Here is a 12,432-nt window from a genome sequence, read left to right as displayed (position 1 = left end):
GGAAGATCCTCATCAGTTTTTAGCTGAGTTCTTGCAAATCTGTGACACAGTCAAGACTAATGGGGTTGACCCTGAGGTCTACAGACTTATGCTATTCCCTTTTGCTGTAAGAGACAGAGCTAGGACATGGTTGGACTCTCAACCTAAAGAAAGCCTGGACTCTTGGGAAAAGCTAGTCAATGCCTTCTTGGCAAAGTTCTTTCCACCTCAAAAATTGAGTAAGCTTAGAGTGGAAGTCCAAACCTTCAGACAGAAGGAAGGAGAATCCCTCTATGAAGCTTGGAAAAGATACAAACAATTAATCAGAAAGTGTCCTTCTGATATGCTTTCTGAATGGAGCATCATAGGAATTTTCTATGATGGTCTCTCTGAACTGTCCAAGATGTCCTTGGATAGCTCTGCTGGAGGCTCTCTTCATCTGAAGAAGACGCCTACTGAAGCTCAAGAACTAATTGAAATGGTTGCAAATAACCAATTCATGTACACTTCTGAAAGGAATCCTGTGAACAATGGGACTAGTCAGAAGAAAGGAGTTCTTGAGATTGACACTCTGAATGCCATATTGGCACAGAACAAAATATTGACTCAACAAGTCAATATGATTTCTCAAAGTCTGTCTGGAATGCAAAATGCACCAAGCAGTACTAAGGAGGCTTCATTTGAGGAAGAAGCTTATGATCCTGAGAACCCTTCAATGGAAGAGGTGAATTACATGGGAGAACCCTATGGAAACACCTATAATCCTTCATGGAGGAATCATCCAAATCTTTCATGGAAGGATCAACAGAGACCTCAACAAGGTTTCAATAACAACAATGGTGGAAGAAACAGGTTTAGCAATAGCAAGCCTTTTCCATCATCTTCTCAGCAACAGACAGAGAGTTCTAAGCAGAATACCTCTGACTTAGCAACCATGGTCTCTGATCTAATCAAAACCACTGAAAGTTTCATGACTGAAACAAGGTCCTCCATTAGAAATTTGGAAGGACAAGTGGGTCAGCTGAGCAAGAAAATTACTGAGCTCCCTCCTAGTACTCTTCCAAGCAATACAGAAGAAAATCCAAAAGGAGAGTGCAAGGCCATCAACATGGCCGAATTTTGGAAGGAAGAAGAGGCAGTGAACGCCACTGAGGAAGGCCTCACTGGGCGTCCACTGGCCTCCAATGAGTTCCCTAATGAGGAACCATGGGAATCTGAGGCTCAAACTGAGACCATAGAGATTCCATTGGACTTACTTCTGCCATTCATGAGCTCTGATGAGTATTCTTCCTCTGAAGAGGATGAGTATGTCACTGAAGAGCAAGTTGCTAAATACCTTGGAGCAATCATGAAGCTAAATGACAAGTTATTTGGAAATGAGACTTGGGAGGATGAACCCCCTTTGCTCACCAAAGAACTGGATGACTTGTCTAGGCAGAAACTGCCTCAAAAGAGACAGGATCCTGGGAAGTTTTCAATACCTTGTACCATAGGCACCATGACCTTCAAGAAGGCCTTGTGTGACTTAGGGTCAAGTGTAAACCTCATGCCTCTCTCTGTAATGGAGAAATTAGGAATCTCTGATGTGCAAGCTGCAAAAATCTCACTAGAGATGGCAGACAATTCAAGAAAACAAGCCCATGGACTTGTAGAGGATGTTCTGGTTAAAGTTGAAGACCATTACATCCCTACTGATTTCATAGTCCTAGAGACTGGGAAGTGCATGGATGAATCCATCATCCTTGGCAGACCCTTCCTAGCCACAGCAAAGGCTGTGATTGATGTTGATAGAGGAGAGTTGATCATTCAAGTAAATGAAGAATCTTTGGTGTTTAAGGCCCAAGGATATCCCTCTGTCATCATGGAGAGGAAGCATGAAGAGCTTCTCTCAAAGCAGAGCCAAACAGAGCCCCCACAGTCAAACTCTAAGTTTGGTGTTGGGAGGCCACAACCAAACTCTAAGTTTGGTGTTGAACCCCCACGTTCAAACTCTAAGTTTGGTGTTGGGAGGTTCCAACATGGCTCTGAGTATCTGTGAGGCTCCATGAGAGTCCTCTGTCAAGCTAATGACATTAAAGAAGCGCTTGTTGGGAGGCAACCCAATGTTATATTTTACATATTTTTCTTTTGTTATTTTATCTTTTTTGTAGGTTGATGATCATGAGAAGTCACAAAATCAATGAAAAAAGCAAAAACAGAATGAAAAATAGGAAGAAAAACAGCACACCCTGGAGGACGCACCCACTGGCGTTTAAACGCCAGTGAGGTTAGCTGTTGGGCGTTTAACGCCCAGTCTGGCACCATTCTGGGCGTTTAACGCCAGAAAGGGGCACCAGACTGGCGTTAAACGCCAGAAATGGGCAAGAAGCTGGCGTTAAACGCCAGAAATGGGCACCAGCCCGGCGTTTAACGCCAGAAATGGCTCAAAACGTGATTTTGAATGCCATTTGGTGCAGGGATGACTTTTCCTTGACACCTCAGGATCTGTGGACCCCACAAGATCCCCACTTACCCCACCACTCTCTCTCTTCTTCTTCCCCATTCACCAATCACCTCAACACCTCTTCCCCAAAAAACCCCTCACCTATCAAATCCCATCTTTCTCTTCACCACTCACATCCATCCTTCATAAAACCCCACCTACCCCACCATTCAAATTCAAACCACTTTCCCACCCAAACCCACCCTCAAATGGCCGAACATCCCTCTCCCCCTCTCCTATATAAACCCTCCTTCACTCCTTCATTTTCACACAACATACACACCACTCCTCCCCTTCTTGGCCGAAAATTAAAGCCATTCCCTTTCCCCTCATTTCTTCTTCTTCTACTCTCTTCTTTCTTCTTTTGCTCGAGGACGAGCAAACATTTTAAGTTTGGTGTGGTAAAAGCATTGCTTTTTGTTTTCCATAACCATTTATGGCATCCAAGGCCGGAGAAACCTCTAGAAAGAGGAAAGGGAAGGCAAAAGCTTCCACCTCCGAGTCATGGGAGATGGAAAGATTCATCTCAAAGGTGCATCAAGACCACTTCTACGAAGTTGTGGCCTTGAAGAAGGTGATCCCCGAGGTGGAAAGAAGTTATGATCTAGTTAGTTTTTAGTATATTTTTATTAGTTTTTAGTTAAAATTCACTTTTCTGGACTTTACTATGAGTTTGTGTGTTTTTCTGTGATTTCAGGTATTTTCTGGCTGAAATTGAGGGACCTGAGCAAAAATCTGATTCAGAGACTGGAAAAGGACTGCAGATGCTGTTGGATTCTGACCTCCCTGCACTCGAAGTGGATTTTCTAGAGCTACAGAAGCCCAATTGGCGCGCTCTTAACGGCGTTGGAAAGTAGACATCCTGGGCTTTCCAGCAATATATGATAGTCCATACTTTGCCCAAGATTTGATGGCCCAAACCGGCGTACAAAGTCACCCTCAGAAATCCCAGCGTTAAACGCCGGAACTGGCACCAAAATGGGAGTTAAACGCTCAAACTGGCATAAAAGCTGGCGTTTAACTCCAAGAAGAGTCTCTACACGAAAATGCTTCATTTCTCAGCCCAAGCACACACCAAGTGGGCCCGGAAGTGGATTTTTATGTCTTTTACTCATCTCTGTACACCCTAGGCTACTAGTTCTCTATAAGTAGGACCTTTTACTATTGTATTTTAATCTGGGTATCTTTTGATCTTTGGATCTTTTGATCACTTTGGGAGGCTGGCCATTCGGCCATGCCTAGACCTTGTTCTTATGTATTTTCAACGGTGGAGTTTCTACACACCATAGATTAAGGTGTGGAGCTCTGCTGTACCTCGAGTATTAATGCAATTACTATTGTTCTTCTATTCAATTCCGCTTGTTCTTGTTCTAAGATATCACTTGTTCTTCAACTTGATGAATGTGATGATCCGTGACACTCATCATCATTCTCACTTATGAACGTGTGACTGACAACCACCTCCGTTCTACCTTCGATTGGGTGAATATCTCTTGGATTCCTGATTGCACGATGCATGGTTGATCGCCTGACAACCAAGTGCTCGCCTGACAAACGAGCCAACCATTCCGTGAGATCAGAGTCTTCGTGGTATAGGCAAGAACTGATGGCGGCATTCAAGAGAATCCGGAAGGTCTAACCTTGTCTGTGGTATTCTGAGTAGGATTCAATGATTGAATGACTGTGACGTGCTTCAAATTCCTAGCAGGCGGGGCGTTAGTGACAGACGCAAAAGAATCGATGGATTCTATTCCGGCCTGACCGAGAACTGACAGCTGAATTCCGCGTGCTGTGACAGAGCATATGCAATCGTTTTCACTGAGAGGATGGGAGGTAGCCATTGACAACGGTGAAACCCTACACAAGCTTGCCATGGAAAGGAATAAGAAGGATTGGATGAAGACAGTAGGAAAGCAGAGAGACGGAAGGGAAGGCATCTTCATGCGCTTATCTGAAGTTCCTATCAATGAATTACATAAGTACCTCTATCTTTATCTTTGTGTTTATTTTCGTTCATCACCATATCCATTTGGGTTTGCCTGACTAAGATTTACAAGATGACCATAGCTTGCTTCATACTAACAATCTCCGTGGGATCGACCCTTACTCGCGTAAGGTTTATTACTTGGACGACCCAGTGCACTTGCTGGTTAGTTGTGCGAAGTTGTGTAATGCCATGGTATTGAACACCAAGTTTTTGGGGTTCATGACCGGGGATTATGAGAGTTGTGAAAAGTATTGTTCACAATTTCGCGCACCACCAATCCTTCAGGGGCAGGGGGAAGATCTAAAGCTCGCAAAATGGCCTTTTCAGTTATGGGGACTTGCTTCTGACGGATATAGACAGATTGCAGTGTTGGCATGTGAAAATTGAAGTAGAATTCAACTACCCATGATAGATTAACCTGTCGTGGCTATCCTCGTAAGAATCCCCATTATCTTCACTCAATGCGGGTTTCAACAAATTCAACAATGTGGTTCAGGAGGATGAGTAGGTACTCATAGTTTTGCCCAGCCAGTATGGGGAGCATCTGCTCACAGTAGCGGTTACTAAACCGCACAGTATCCTTTGCTGGAAAGGCTTTCTCTTTTTCATCGACCTTGATGATCCTCTTGATTCGCTTTATTGAGGGTTTTACAGCTATTGAAGATGGCTCTGCCATTAGTGCTCTTTTTGTTCCTTTCCTTGCTGGTGGTTTGGGAGTAGCTTTCTCTTTACCCTTCTTGGTGGCCATCCTGAAAGGAAAAAGGTAAGTACTTTAAAATTACAAGGATTATAGCAAGGAAGAAGATAGGAAACATGATAATCAATGCACGGTAAAGAAGGATGTCATTAACACATGTTCATGACTACATGTGATCAGTTCATCAATGGAAATATAGCAAGTGCATGTGATGGCTGGTGCACGAAATTGTGATCTCAATGGCGCCAACAACTTGGTACGCACATTTGTACTATCACTCTTTTTCACAACTTCGTACAACTAACCAGCAAGTGCACTGGGTTGTCCAAGTAATTAACCTTACGTGAGTAAGGGTCGATCCTACGGAGATTGTCGGCTTGAAGCAAGCTATGGTCATCTTGTAAATCTCAGTCAGGCAGATTCTAATGGTTATAATGGTTTTCGAATATAAAGATATATAAAGCATAAAATAAAGATAGAGATACTTATGTAATTCATTGGTGGGAATTCCAGATAAGCGTATGAAGATACTGTGTTCCTTCTGAATTTCTGCTTTGATACTGCTTTCATCCAATCATTCTTACCCCTTTTCATGGCAAGATGTATGTTAGGTTTCACCGTTGTCAATAGCTACCTCCCGTCCTCTCAGTGAAAATGGTCCAAATGCACTGTCACAGCACGGCTAATCATCTGTCAATTCTCAATCATGTCGGAATAGGATCCATTGATCCTTTTACGTCTGTCACTACGCCCAACACTCGCGAGTTTGAAGCTCGTCACAGTCATCCCGTCCCAGATCCTACTCAGAATACCGCAGACAAGGTTTAGACTTTTCGGATCTCAAGAATGCTGCCAATGGATTCTAGCTTATACCATGAAGACTCTGATCTCACAGAATGGGAGGCTCGGTTGTCAGGCGAGGCAACCATGCGTCGTGGGTCAGGAATCCAAGAGATACACACTCTAGCTTTCGCAGGTAGAACGGAAGTGTTTGTCAGGCACGCGTTCATAACTGAGAATAGTGATGAGTGTCACGGATCATCACATTCATCAGATTGAAGTGCGAATGAATATCTTAGAATGAGATTAAGTATGAATTGAATAGAAAACAGTAGTAATTGTATTAATACTCGAGGAACAGCAGAGCTCCACACCATAATCTATGGTGTGTAGAAACTCCACCGTTGAAAATACATAAGTGAAAATAAGGTAGGCATGGCCGTGAGGCCAGCCCCCAATGTCTAAGGACTAACAATAATCAAAGATGTTCCAAAAGCTCATCCAAAGATCTATCAAAAGATCCAAATACAATAGTAAAAAGTCCTATCTATACTAGACTAGTTACTAAGGTTTACAGAAATAAGTCTTAGTGCAGAAATCCACTTCTGGGGCCTTCTTTGGTGTGTGCTTGGGCTGAGCTTGAGCTTTACACATGTAGAGGCTTCTCTTGGGGTTAAACGCCAAGTTGTAACGTGTTTTTGGCGTTTAACTCTGGTTTGTGACGTGTTTCTGGAGTTTTACTCCAGAATGCAGCATGGAGCTGGCGTTGAACACCAGTTTGCATCATGTAAACTCGAAAGCCCTGGATGTCTACTTTCGAAAGCAATTGAGAGCGCGCCATGTAGAGTTCTGTAGCTCCGGGAGGTCAGAATCCAACAGCATCTGTAGTCCTTTTTCAGTCTCCTATCATATTTTTGCTCAGGTCCCTCAATTTCAGCCAGAAAATACCTGAAATCATAGAAAAACACACAAACGCATAGTAAAGTCCAGAAATGTGAATTTTGCGTAAAAACTAATAAAAACATCCCTAAAAGTAGCTAGATCCTACTAAAAACTACCTAAAAACAATGCCAAAAAGCGTATAAATTATCCGCTCATCACAACACCAAACTTAAATTGTTGCTTGTCCCCAAGCAACTAAAAATCAAATAGGATAGAAAGAAGAGAATATACTATAAATCCCAAAATATCAATAAATATTAGTTCTAATTAGATGAGCAGGACTTGTAGCTTTTTGCTTCTGAATAGTTTTGGCATCTCACTTTATCCTTAGAAGTTTAGAATGATTGGCATCCATAGGAACTCAGAGTTTAGATAGTGTTATTGATTCTCCTAGTTAAGTATGTTGATTCTTGAACACAGCTACTTTTATGAGTCTTGGTCGTGGCCCTAAGCACTTTGTTTTCCAGTATTACCACTTGATACATAAATGCCACAAACACATGACTGGGTGAACCTTTTCAGATTGTGACTCAGCTTTGCTAAAGTCCCCAGTTAGAGGTATCCAGAGCTCTTAAGCACACTCTTTTTGCTTTGGATCACAACTTTAACCACTCAGTCTCAAGCTTTTCACTTGGACCTGCATGCCACAAGCACATGGTTAGGGACAGCTTGATTTAGCCGCTTAGGCCTGGATTTTATTTCCTTGGGCCCTCTTATCCATTGATGCTCAAAGCCTTGGATCCTTTTTACCCTTGCCTCTTGGTTTTAAGGGCTATTGGCTTTTTCTGCTTGCTTTTTCTTTTTTTCTTTCTTTAAATTTTTTTTTCGCAAGCTTTGTTCTTCACTGCTTTTTCTTGCTTCAAGAATCAATTTTATGATTTTTAAGATCATCAATAACATTTCTCTTTTTCATCATTCTTTCAAGAGCCAACAATTTTAACATTCATGTACAATAAGATCAAAAGTATGCACTGTTTAAGCATTCATTCAGAAAACAAAAAGTATTATCACCACATCAATATAATTAAACTAATTTCAAGGATGAATTTGAAACTCATGTACTTCTTGTTCTTTTGTATTAAAAACATTTTTCATTTAAGAAAGGTGAAGGATTCATGGAATTATTCATAGCCTTAAGACATAGTTACTAAATACTAATGATCATGTAGTAAAGACTCAAAACATAGACAAACATAAAGCATAAAGTCGAAAAACAGAGAGATAAGAACAAGGAAGTTAAGGAATGAGTCCACCTTAGTGATGGTGGCGCCTTCTTCTTGAAGGACCAATGGTGTCCTTGAGCTCCTCTATGTCTCTTCCTTGCCTTTGTTGCTCCTCCCTCAAAGCTATTTGATCTTCTCTAATCTCATTAAGAATGATGGAGTGCTCTTGGTGTTCCACCCTTAATTGGTTCATGTTATGACTCAATCCTTCTAGAGAAGTGTTGAATTGTTCCTAATAGTTGTTTGGAGGAAAATGCATCCCTTGAGGCATCTCAGGGATTTCTTGATGATGAACTTCCTCATGCATCTCTTGAGATCCATGAATGGGCTCTTTTGTTTGCTCCATCATCTTCTTATTGATGGACTTGTCCTCTTCAATAGGGATGTCTCCTTCTATGACAACTCCAGCTAAGTTGCATAGATGGCAAATGAGATGAGGAAAAGCTAGCCTTGCCAAGGTGGATGGCTTTTTGGCTACTTTTTAGAGTTCTAGAGAGATGACTTCATGAACTTCTACTTCTTCTCTAATCATGATGCTATGGATCATGATGGCGCGATCCACAGTTACTTCGGATCGGTTGCTAGTGGGGATGATGGAGCGTTGGATGAACTCCAACCATACTCTAGCCACAGGCTTAAGGTCCAGTCTTCTCAATTGAATCAGCTTGCCTTTTGAGTCTCTTTTCCATTGAGCTCCTTCCACACATATGTCCATGAGGACTTGGTCTAACCTTTGATCAAAGTTGACCCTTCTAGTGTAGGGGCGTTTGTCTTCTTGCATCATAGGCAAGTTGAACGCCAACCTTACGTTCTCTGAACTGAAATCTAAGCATTTCCCCCGAACCATTGTAAGCCAATTCTTTGGGTTTGGGTTCATGCTTTGATCATGGTTCCTAGTGATCCATGCGTTTGCATAGAACTCTTGAACCGTTAGGATTCCAACTTATTGAATGGGATTAGAGAGAACTTCCCATCCTCTTCTTCTAATCTCTTGTCGGATCTCCGGATATTCCCCTTTTTGAGCTTAAAAGGAACCTCAGGGATCACCTTTTTCTTGGCCACAACTTCATAGAAGTGGTCTTGATGTGCTTTAAGATGAATCTCTCCATCTCCCATGACTCAGAGGTGGAAGCAGTTGCCTTCCCTTTCCTCTTTCTTGAGGTTTCTCTGGCCTTATGTGCCATCAATGGTTATGGAAAAATAAAAAAAAGCTATGCTTTTACCACACCAAACTTAGAATGTTGCTCGCCCTCAAGCAAAAGAAGAAAGAATGGAAGAAGAAGAAGAAGAAGATATGTAGGAGAGGAAGAGAGGTGTAGGTTTCGGCCAAGGGGGAGAAGAGAGGGTAGTGTTGTATGAAAATAAAGAAGGATGGAGGGGTTTATATAGTGGAGGGAGTGAGGTTTGGGTTCAGTCATTTAGGGTGGGTGGTGCGCGAAATTGTGAACAATACTTTTTCACAACTCTCATAATCCCCGGTCATGAACCCCAAAAACTTGGTGTTCAATACCATGGCATTACACAACTTCGCACAACTAACCAGCAAGTGCACTGGGTCGTCCAAGTAATAAACCTTACGTGAGTAAGGGTCGATCCCACGGAGATTGTTAGTATTGAAGCAAGCTATGGTCATCTTGTAAATCTTAGTCAGGCAAACTCAAATGTATATGGTGATGAACGAAAATAACAAAAAGGTAAAGATAGAGATACTTATGTAATTCATTGGTAGGAACTTCAGATAAGCGCATGAAGATGCCTTCCCTTCCGTCTCTCTGCTTTCCTACTGTCTTCATCCAATCCTTCTTACTCCTTTCCATGGCAAGCTTAAGCAAGGGTTTCACCGTTGTCAGTGGCTACCTCCCATCCTCTCAGTGAAAGCGATTGCATATGCTCTGTCACAGCATAGCGGAATTCATCTGTCGGTTCTCAATCAGGCCGGAATAGAATCCAGTGATTCTTTTGCGTCTGTCACTAACGCCCCGCCCTCAGGAGTTTGAAGCACGTCACAGTCATTCAGTCATTGAATCCTACTCAGAATACCACAGACAAGGTTAGACCTTCCGGATTCTCTTGAATGCCGCCATCAGTTCTCGCCTATACCACGAAGATTCTGGTTAAAGAACCCAAGAGATATTCACTATAGCCTTAGTTGCTTGTAGAACAAGAGTGGTTGTCAGTCACTTTGTTCATGGGTGAGAATGGTGATGAGTGTCAATCATCACCTTCATCAAGTTGAAGAACAAGTGATATCTTGGATAAAGAACAAGCGGAATTGAATGGAAGAACAATAGTAATTGCATTAATACTCGAGGTACAGCAAAGCTCCACACCTTAATCTATGGTGTGTAGAAGCTCCACCGTTGAAAATACATAAGCATAAGGTCTAGGCATGGCCGAATGGCCAGCCTCCCAATGATCTAAGAACTAAAATGTCCAAAGATGATCTAGAGATCTAAAGTGATCAAAAGATTTTTAATACAATAGTCAAAGGTCCTACTTATAGAAAACTAGTAGCCTAAGGTGTACAGAAATGAGTAAATGACATAAAAATCCACTTCCGGGACCACTTGGTGTGTGCTTGGGCTGAGCAATGAAGCAAATTTCGTGCAGAGACTCCTCTTGGAGTTAAACGCCAGCTTTGGTGCCAGTTTGGGCGTTTAACTCCCATTTGGGTGCCAGTTCCAGCGTTTAACGCTGGGATTTCTTGAGGTGACTTTGAACGCCGGTTTGGGCCATCAAATCTTGGGAAAAGTATGGACTATCATATATTGCTGGAAAGCCCAGGATGTCTACTTTCCAACGTCGTTGAGAGCACGCCAATTGGGCTTCTGTAGCTCCAGAAAATCCACTTCGAGTGCAGGGAGGTCAGAATCCAACAGCATCTGCAGTCCTTTTTGGTCTCCGAATCAGATTTTTGCTCAGGTCCCTCAATTTCAGCCAGAAAATACCTGAAATCACAGAAAAACACACAAACTCATAGTAAAGTCCAGAAAAGTGAATTTTAACTAAAAAGTAATAAAAATATACTAAAAACTAACTAGATCATAACAAAAACATACTAAAAACAATGCCAAAAAGTATACAAATTATCCGCTCATCACAACACCAAACTTAAATTGTTGCTTGTCCCCAAGCAACTAAAAATCAAACAAGATAAAAAGAAGAGAATATGCAATGAATTCCAAAAACATCTGTGAAGATCAGTATTAATTAGATGAGCGGGGCTTTTAACTTTTTGCCTCTGAATAGTTTTGGCATCTCACTCTATCCTTTGAAATTCAGAATGATTGGCTTCTTTAGGAACTCAGAGTCCAGATAGTGTTAATGATTCTCTTAGTAAAGTATGATGATTCTTGAACATAGCTATTTATTGAGTCTTGGCTGTGGCCCAAAGCACTCTGTCTTCCAGTATTACCACCGGATACATACATGCCACAGACACATAATTGGGTGAACCTTTTCAGATTGTGACTCAACTTTGCTAAAGTCCCCAATTAGAGGTGTCCAGGGTTCTTAAGCACACTCTTATTTGCCTTGGATCACAACTCTTTATTTCTCTATATATATTTTTTTCGTTTTTTTGTTTTCGATTTTTCTTTTTTTGAATAGCTTTTTCTTGCTTCAAGAATCATTTTAATGATTTTTCAGATCCTCAGTAACATGTCTCCTTTTTCATCATTCTTTCAAGAGCCAACATTCATGAACCACAAATTCAAGATACATATGCACTGTTTAAGCATACATTCAGAGAACAAAAATATTGCCACCACATCAAAATAATTAAACTGTTATAAAATTCAAAATTCATGCAATTCTTCCTTTTTCAATTAAACACATTTTTATTCAAGAAAGGTGATGGATTCATAGGACATTCATAACTTTAAGGCATAGACACTAAGACACTAATGATCACAGGACACATACATGGATAAACATAAGCATAAAATTCGAAAAACAGAAGAATAAAGAACAAGGAAATCAAGGAACGGGTCCACCTTAGTGATGGCGGCTCTTCCTTGCTCTTGAAGATCCTATGGAGTGCTTGAGCTCCTCAATGTCTCTTCCTTGTCTTTGTTGCTCCTCCCTCATGATTCTTTGATCTTCTCTAATCTCATGAAGGATGATGGAGTGTTCTTGATGCTCCACCCTTAGTTGTCCCATGTTGGAACTCAATTCTCCTAGGGAGGTGTTTAGTATCTCCCAATAGTTTTGTGGAGGAAAGTGCATCCCTTGAGGAATCTCAGGGATTTCATGATGAGTGGGATCTCTTGTGTGCTCCATCCTCTTCTTAGTGATGGGCTTGTCCTCCTCAATGGGGGTGTCTCCCTCTATGTCAACTCCA

At 41.6% G+C, this 12,432-nt stretch overlaps 1 non-coding gene across 1 annotated transcript; it reads right to left on the bottom strand.

Moving 5' to 3' along the window:
- Positions 1-220: 220 nt before the first annotated feature.
- On the bottom strand, positions 221-328 carry LOC112704246 (small nucleolar RNA R71). Its single transcript, XR_003154881.1, has one exon. It is a non-coding gene; the product is annotated as a small nucleolar RNA R71 (small nucleolar RNA).
- Between the last annotated feature and the right edge of the window lie 12,104 nt (positions 329-12,432).

This window comes from Arachis hypogaea, chromosome 7 (assembly GCF_003086295.3).
Source record: "Arachis hypogaea cultivar Tifrunner chromosome 7, arahy.Tifrunner.gnm2.J5K5, whole genome shotgun sequence".
NCBI lineage: Eukaryota > Viridiplantae > Streptophyta > Magnoliopsida > Fabales > Fabaceae > Arachis > Arachis hypogaea.
The sequence above is the reverse complement of the archived record's forward strand: the minus strand, read 5'-3'. Positions and strand labels throughout refer to the sequence as shown.